The sequence below is a fragment of the Plutella xylostella genome, chromosome 12 (genome assembly GCF_932276165.1).
Source record: "Plutella xylostella chromosome 12, ilPluXylo3.1, whole genome shotgun sequence".
NCBI classification, from domain to species: Eukaryota; Metazoa; Arthropoda; class Insecta; order Lepidoptera; family Plutellidae; genus Plutella; species Plutella xylostella.
In genome coordinates this window covers 831,916-841,594 of record NC_063992.1, presented here as the reverse complement: position 1 = coordinate 841,594, position 9,679 = coordinate 831,916, and positions in this window count along the sequence as shown.

The following is a 9,679-nucleotide window of genomic DNA, read 5'->3' as shown; positions in this document are numbered from 1 at the left end:
TCATCTTTTGAACTGCCAATAAATCCATTATTTTAATAATTGAACTCCCCGACAAAACTCTAATCATAGATTTGGTTTGACAAAATAATACTTACTTACTTATTCCCAATCTCCGCTGGGGAGCAAAGGGCCGAAGTGAAGCGCCGCCACTCTTTACGATCTTGGGCCAGCTCAGAGACATCCGCCCAAGACATCCCCGCCTGGCCCATTTCCTTTTTCACAGTGCGCTGCCATGTCTCTCGCGGTCTGCCGAGTCTTCGTTTACCGCCCTCGGGGTGCCATGTCAGCGCTTCCTTTGGGACGTCTTCAGTACGCCTTAGAACGTGTCCTATCCATCTCCATTTGCGTTCTTTTACGGTTTCTGCTACAGGTTTTTGATGTGTTCTGCGCCAAAGTTCCTCGTTGGAGACAAAGTCAAACCAACGGATCCCTAGGATACTGCGTAAGCATCTGTTTACGAAAACCTGTAGCTTGTTCGTGGTTTGAACCGTTTTCTTCCAAGTTTCGCAACCGTAGAGGAGAACGGTCTTTACGCACGCGTTGAACAGGCGGATCTTGGTTTGGAGACGGAATGCGGAAGACCTCCACACTGGGCTTAACATGGCAAAAGCTCCACGGGCTTTGTTGATGCGGTTGCCGATATCCTCGTCAGTTCCACCATTTGGTGTGATTTTGCTTCCCAGGTAGGTGAAGGTGTCAACATCTTCAATGGATTGGCCGTTGATTTTAAATGGAGTACGGTCCGCAGTCATTACTCGCATTGACTTTGTCTTTTCTCTGTTGACATGCATGCCCACTCGGTTACCCAAATGGACGAGGTCATTGAGTTTCCTTTGCATATCAGCGCTATTTTCGGAGAAAAGACAAAGATCGTCCGCAAAAGCGAGATACTCTAGAGATGTTCCATCGGACCAATCCAAACCTCCTTTGCCATTCTGCTCCATCATATCCAAAATTACTTCGGTAATCATGATGAAGAGTAGTGGGGATAACATGCAGCCCTGCTTGACGCCAATATTGGGGCTTATTGGTTCGCTCAGCTTCCCTTCGTGGATTACTTGGCAAGTGTAGCCATTGTAGGCTTCTTTAATAAGGTTTCCCATTTTATTCGGAACGTGAAAATATTTCAGCGTATCCCATATCGCTGACTGGTGTACCCTATCAAAGGCCTTCTCAAAATCCACAAATGTCAGGAAAAGGGCCTTTTGCCACTCTGTTGATGCTTCCAGAATTATGCGGAGTGTGTTGATTTGGTCCGTGCAATTTCTTCCCCTGCGGAATCCTGCCTGTTCACTCCTAAGATGTTCATCTACCCGGTTTTGGATTCTGTAGAGGATGATGGCATTCAGTATCTTGGACACTATAGGCAGTAATGTGATCCCTCGCCAGTTTCTGCAGTCACTTAGGTCACCCTTCTTTGGGAGTTTAACGATTGCCCCCTTCTTCCACTCCTCGGGTATCTTCTCTGTCTCCCAAATCTTTTCGAGGACTGGTTTCAGGATGCCTACTGTTGCAAGCGGATCGGCTTAGAGCATTTCCGCTGAAATATTATCGAGTCCTGGTGCCTTGTGACTCTTGAGCTTCTTTACCGCAGCTAATATTTCAGCTATGGAAGGTGGACTAGCGTCGAAGTCTATATTTTGAGTGTGCCTCGCGCAGTTCAGCTCGGCTTCCACCCCATCGTGTTGGTCGACTCTGAGTACTCCTGAAAGTACTCCTTCCATCTTCGCAATACTTCGCCAGGCTCACACAGTAGCTTTCCTGTCTTATCTTTAACAGGGCGAGAGGGTTTTCTTGGTTTCCGCGTGATTTCTTTTATGACTTGGTAGAGTGTACGGGTATCTCCCTTGTACGCTGCATCTTCGGCTTTTCTAGCCAAGTCATCTCCCCACTTTCTTTTATCACGTCGTACTCCCCGTTTCACTTTTCTCTCCATGTCCCTGTACTGCGCCGCAGACGTGTTCCCGTGCAGCAGAGATTTGGCTTCTTTTCGCGCATCTATCAGTTGCCATGTTTCAGCTGTGATCCAAGGTTTGGTAGTTTTCCTTGTCCTTGACAAAATAATATACATAAATAAAATAACTTTTTAGCAAGAAAAAGTGATATGGCGAATTGTTATATCGATATTTCACACAGTAACTTTCGTTGGCTAACAAGCAACAATACTATAGTATAAAATAAACAAAAAATCGATACAGTAAGTAATAAATGATATGCTCTCATTTGGTTGGTTCGTTAGTCGCTTTGTGTTTGCCGACGTGCGCAGGCGCGGTGCATTCCGAACTGATCACCTGTTGTACTTTACATAACTTTACATAATGTTGAAGTGCGTGGAACGGTTTTGTGCATATCATTGTGTTTTGAATGAGTTGTGGGCTTCTCGGGAGTATTGGACACGCATTGTTTAAAATTTGTCAGTGAAAAAGTAATCACAAAGAAACTATTTAGAAAGAAATACTTTTTCGTGAGTAGATTTAATTTTCAAACTAGTATTGTAGATATCTAGTAATAACACTACAGTAGTGAATGTTTTACAACAAACAGATTAAGAGAGTTTTTTTAATACTAACAGGAAGTATGACGTATTGCACATATTTGATAATGTTACATACATTGCATAATAATATGCAATCTCTCTCGGCTGTAATACTGAAGGTACCCGGCGGCAGGCAGATGGCAACCGAGACATCGCTTAATGTTATAATGATAATAATAGTATCAGGAATCAAGATGCGAGGCTAAAAAACATTGGATCATTTATTTATTTCAACAACATGCTTCGTCAACTTCTTAAACTAATACATAGAACATCATTAACCATAACTTTCGTTTGAATTTAGTCGAAAATACCGCCCTATATCGTTCCTCGCTCAAAAGTACCCATCACCTCAGCTGTATTACCGCACTGTATGGTCGACAAAATGCGTTGAACCAGAAACGACCTAGAGCGGAGCTTATAAAACTTTTTTCACTTTTTTTTTTAAATGGATAACTACGCAGTTTTTTCATATGTATAAAGTTGAATGTTTAGTATATTATATTATTATTATTAAAAAGCAGATGATCAGCAAGGAATGCACCATCTTGTCGATTTCGATCGGACGTTGAAAAATCCCCCGCGCGTGATCCGCGCTCGTGGCCGACGTCTGTTACGTCTCGCGGATTACTGCTAGCTTCCCGCTTTCATTGCTGATGATGACTATTTGTCAATATTAGCCCTTTCCCTTATTTTATTTGTCAGTAGGGTAAAATAAAAAATGCGCGGTTGTAGTTATAACAACTTAGTTGTAGTTTAAAAATTAATTAATTAAAATTATTTTTAAGATTGTTGGTTTTACCACTATGACTAATACCTCTAGAATTGTGTAGGTACTTACGTTTGAAACTTATTTATTTTGAGTCAGTAAAATTATAATATTATTTTAATAAATATGTTCTTTGCTCTCAATAACGAGCCTTATATGCTATAAAAAGTGTCTCATACACATGTCTACCCCAATAGTTATCGATCGTTCTTTATGCCCGCTCACTGGCACTGCTAGGCTTGTAGTGTTGGCTCTCTAATATATCACCACATTTTTCTATAATCTCTCAAAGACACCCTGACTTCTAAATCAACCTCTAAAACCGATCACCAAAGTCCGATACCTAAGTGATTTTAAGTACCTAAATCGTTTTAGTGCACTTACTGATAACCTAAAATCCAAAACCTAACAAGTTTTAAACACAACACGCAGCGCTCTTAATCATACAACAGTTATTTAGCAAGAATTCAGTTACAAATGCAAATAACACTTTAAATGCCATAAAAATGATCCCCGACAGTTCCAAGAACCGAACCTGGGACCTTAACGAGCCAGTACTCGTCCGAATATTTATTAGCCGCGTGCTAAGACCGAAGCCCTACGTTTTATCTCCCAACATCATTATAAAATTAAGCTTTTTACATTTACGTAATTGATTTCTGAAGATAACACTTAAGTTTAGTGGCTTTTTGAAATATAATATTGGGTTGTATCTTAATTAGTGATCTTAGATGTGATGGACAATTAATTTCTATGATTATTTTTGTCACTTTGGAGACCAGTGGCCTACAGCTATTCTCTATGTCATAAGATAAAATAAAGACAGATGCTGATATCCTCTGGTTATCAAAAATTATAACGATTTTACATAATCTTCAATGATTACTGCACAAAGTCTATCATGCTGGTTTACTATAGCACCCAAAATTATTCGAGGGCCAAGCAGTACTTTTTTTATTCTCGCTCAGTACCTACAGCAATTTTTTACAATATTTTCCAACGGCACCGCTCAAAAATAGGTACTTAAATTCCGATCAGGTTCCTTCACTTACGACAACTTCCTTTACACTCCAGTATTTATTAAATTCACATAAAACCATGTATTCCGCGGAGAATATTTTAATGTGCCCTTGGGTATGGGTATTATAAAACTGCACAATCGATCTTTTAATACGAAAGCCCTGCGGTAACGAATTTAGGTAAAATTTGAGATTGCGTGCGCTGCCCGGTCAGACATCCTCTTTTTGTGGCTAACTAATAACTGTGCTTCCCACTGCTCTCATATCGCACGGAATTTGAGATTTGTTAAAAATACTAACGGTAAATATAAATATTTTCATCGCGTTTGTTTGTTTTCTAATTTATAATTATACCTCTACGTAGCAGTACAAAGCTGGCAATCCTAAGGCTGTAACTGACTGTTTCCTTTTCAATTTGTAATTAATGCTTTTCTTGCAATGCTCGGTGGGCACTGGGCAGTAGAATGGCGGTAGAGGTAGGCGCTGCACTTCCTTTGAGTTGATAATTGATTAACTAGTTTCAGTATAACACACAGTTGTTTAAACTGTACCAGCAATCTAGTCTTGTGTTTGTTTACACCACTCACCTTATGAATTATTTTAATTTAAGTAATCACATTTAGAAATTCTCCATAATATTATGGTTAAAACTGCCAGCATACGTATTGTATATTATGTACAAATTAAAACCTCTAGTAGTTATGATACAATTTCAGTTATAGTTACATAACTGATGAAAAACCTACCTACTGAACCTGGCCATTAAAACATTCATTCAAATTTGGAATCTCACATTTCCTAATCCTGGCCGCCAAGACACATGACACAAGAATTTCAAATTCGGAATCGATTTTCGGACATTTTCGGTAAACACCGGCCGGCCGGGCGGCCCGGGGCGATGTAAATTGCGTCCTTTATCGTCGTACTTTATCCGGGGTGCTCGCTTGCATATTTAACATATATTTGCGGGGATGTGCCTGATAGCGCAGTGGGCGTCGCCGCGCCCGCATTAACATCGGCCACAGATTGTTGCACGCAGATGAGGCGTTTGGTACAGATGGAGTGTCGAATATTTTGGTATGTTGAACATATGTAGGTTCATCATTCGTGTCGTGATTGCTTGAGATAATATTTAAAAACCCAAAAATAAGAGAAAAAAAGCCTGAAATTATTTATAATAGTAGTTTTTTGTATTGTGCAATGTTTACAGTAATAGGTACACAAAATTTACTAAAATATAAATCAAATAACATCAATACTTTACATCTCCAAGGACAACAAACGTAAACCTTTCAATTTAACTAGACTTACATAACAAAATCCCAGATCAAATACCCATGCGAAATTCCACCTGAAATCCGACATCTTTGCCCATCGCTGCTCCGTGCCGCGTAGTCCATAATTGTGGTTCGCCCGCGGGCGGCGGCGCGGGCGCAGCGCTCACGAACCGCTCTAAACATAGAGGCTAGCCCTAAACGATGCCACCATATCCGTCCGGACTGCGGACTGGCATGTCTGGGGAGTTTTACTCTCTTTTTACTTTTTTTGCGAATCAGGAAGACGTTATGTAAGACGTAATGTTTGAGATGTGATTGTTGCTGTGTAACGGTAGACGAAATAGTAAATTTGGATAAGTTGTAACGTATTTTTTTCTTACCTGTAGGTACGTTATATGAGACTATCTCGTACTACTTGTAGGAAGATATGATATACTTATATAATATAGATATAATACAACATTAACTATTTGTTTGCATTCAAATTATATTTCCTCTAAGTATTATTATTATTTACCCCAATATGTGTACATACACATAATTACATAATTACTTAAATCGTCTAACCCAACTTATTATTTTCAATCAATCATGCAAATTCGTTGTTCCCAAACCCTTTTTCAAATCGTGGTCTGTCTCAGATACGGACCTTAGAGCCGGATTCAGACACTTGCGTTTTTATATTATTATTTTGTATTGGTTTTTTTTGTTTTTAATTCGATATTTATAAGGTTTACATATTTACAGATATAATAATGTCCGTAGTAAATAAAACTTTAATAATTTATTTTATTGCACAAAAAAAATACAGTTTTGCTTTGGATTTCGATGTAAAAGTGACAGTGACAATGCAACCCATATACTTAGCAAAAACATTTAAGACCACCCTAAAAACTACAACACAATCACCAACAGCTTCTGCACGCAGACCTAACATCATAAGGTGTTCTCAAGACTGTAAAAAGTAAAAGAGGAGGTTACAGAGGGGTCACTCTATATGAAAAAAAACTTAGTTTTGTACGGCTGATGCGCGGGCCACGACTCTATCTCGTTGAATTAAACGTGCCGATTGCACGACAGATCTTATTCGTTCGTTTTTCATCAGTATAGAGTAACCCCCAGCAAAGGGACGGCGGGTGGAGGCAAACGACTCGCATGATTGATGCGACTGAGATTACCGCGCCCGGCCAGCGACAATGTGTTGCAATATCTCAAACTGTAGAATACGGACTTAGGGCGACATCACACTAGGCTGATTGCTAGCCACTTTTAGTTGTTTAGAATTTTGGATCTTGAAAAAAACTTTTCGGGATTTCGTTTTTTGGATTAACTAAGACTTAAAGCTTAACCCCCTTATTCATAGAGAAGTTACTGAACGTTTTAACTAATAAACTGTTTTGTCCCTCTCCGACAAAGAACAATTTGTTCTTTGAAAGAGAGGGACAAAACAGTATATTAGTTAAAACGTCTTGTAACTTTTCTATGAATAAGGGGGTAAGACTTAAAGCTGATAGACAACTTTACAGAATCATCGTCACCCGAGTGTGGTTTGATTCCAGATATTTTAAAATTGAAAATTTACCTAAAATAACGTAATTACAGGCACAGATGACACTACTGATTAGGTGGTCAGGTTTTTTTGCAAGTCTGTGTACCGGACAGTTTTGTCACAAGGTAGCGTAGTGTGAATGAGCCCTAAGCGCGCTCGGACGCCGCGACTATGTAATGATTATGAAGCACTGTGTGAATGTGGCAGACGAGGGGTTAAAAACTTGTGGACGATTTACTGTTAACAGTAACTGTAATGTCTTGAATGTAGACTAGATATAGTGTCGGAGTTCACCACTTGATTGTACTAGATAGTTAGTAATATATGAATAAGTTTAGATCGTATTCGATCTAAACTTATTCATGTATTATATATATTATTTTTATATATATATTACTTTTAGTAATATATGAATAAGTTTAGAGTCTACATTCAAGACATTACAGTTACTGTTCACAGTAAATCGTCCACAAGTTTTTAACCCCTCGTCTGCCACATTAATCTGGATCTAGAAAGTGAGAAAAACATTGCTCGCTTTTTTACAACAAGGTATCACAGGTTAACAAATTATCCTTCGCCATTTTTAGGGTTCCGTAGCCAAAATGGCAAAAACGGAACCCTTATAGTTTCGTCATGTCCGTCTGTCCGTCTGTCCGTCTGTCCGTCTGTCACAGCCGATTTACTCGGAAACTATAAGTACTACAGTGATGAAATTTGATGGGAATATGTGTTGTATGAACCGCTACAAAAATATGACACTAAATAGTAAAAAAAAGAATTGGGGGTGGGGCCCCCCATACATGTAACTGAGGGATGAAATTTTTTTTTTCGATGTACATACCCGTGTGGGGTATCAATGGAAAGGTCTTTTAAAATGATATAAAGTTTTCTAAAAAACATTTTTCTTAAAGTGAACGGTTTTTGAGATATCAGCTCTCAAAGTCGTAAAAAGTATGTCCCCCCCCCCTCTATTTTTATAACTACGGGGTATAAAATTCTAAAAAAAATAGAGGTGATGCATGCTAATTAACTCTTTCAACGATTTTTGGTTTGATCAAAGTATCTCTTATAGTTTTTGAGATAGGTTGATTTAACTGTAATTTACATAATAAGTTTATTATATTTGCTGCTACGGAACCCTTTGTGCGCGAGCCCGACTCGCACTTGGCCGGTTTTTGTTTATTTAAACAAATCGCCTTAAAACACTAAGTTGAAGCCACGTAGGCGTGGATAGTATCGGCCGAGGAAATTATTTAAATCCTTCGTTTAATTTTGAGCGATAGCTCACAGGCGCCATCTTGTGGCGCTCCGGAGAAACCTTAGCTAATTTTAGTGATTTACTTCAGCGATATTTCTCGTTGATGCTAGTTGCTATAGGCACTACTGATAGGAATAAATGAAACAGATTTGTCTTGTTCAATTGGCATTTACTTGCTCATGAAAGGTCGTGGAAAATGCAAGCCTTTGAACGAAGCTGTTCTGCAATGAAGTAACTAATGAAAAAATAAACTTTACTAGGTATAAGTTTAATCAGGGGCTGGAGAGGCCTAATTTCTGCATGTATGTGTGTAGGTAGGTAGGTGTGTAGGTAGTTCCAATAAAGGAACTCTTAGTTCTATTTTTGTGGTACAATTTAAATTCAAAATTTAAGCACAACGACAAATTGTTAACTTTGAAAGAGGTCCCTCCCAAAGAATTTTTTTTATCGTAGAATTTCCAAATCAAACCATCACCAGTGTAACTCTCGGCAAAGAGTATCATGTTCACAATGAAGAGCTATATTCAAAATCTAAATACAGTAGATTAATAAACCCATGGAACAGCTCTGAGCGCCACAAAAGTATTCACGATAATTAATTCAACAGATACTTATCAGTTTGTACTCATGCCTGTTCACATCAAGATGGTGTCTCTCTAATCACAATTTGGATGTTAACTAATAGTTTGTATTCAAATTTCTGTGGTGAAAGTAAAATTAAATATCTCTGGAGTTCAGTTAATTGGGAAAAGGCTGTTACGTAACAGTGGGGAGTCTCGTTTTACATAATTTGGATTTTATTCCATATTTTTCTTACTTTAAAATAAAATAATCTTTACTTTTTGGATGAGAGTAAGTGTTGGAACTTTGCTCGGGACTCGTGTGTTTCTCGCCGATATTATGAAGTACTTAATCAATTAATCTGTAACATCTTTACTTATCAAAAATTTAAAAGAATGGTATAGGGATATTAACACGAAAAAACTATGTCTTATTATTCTAGAAAAATATTGAATAAATACACTATGTAAGTAAATAAGTTCTACTATATTGCATCATAAATGTATCTCTAGGTTTATACACTAATGTTGATACGATTTGTGTGTGATAAAATCAATACAATATTCCGAGTATCATTTCCATATTTTCCATTGTATACATTTAATGTTGTAAAAATTAACCCGATATTCGATGATGGGATCATTGACTCTAAATGTCTCTATGAGTACATACTATGAAAGGCTAACCGTTGATTTGTCTTGAACTACAAG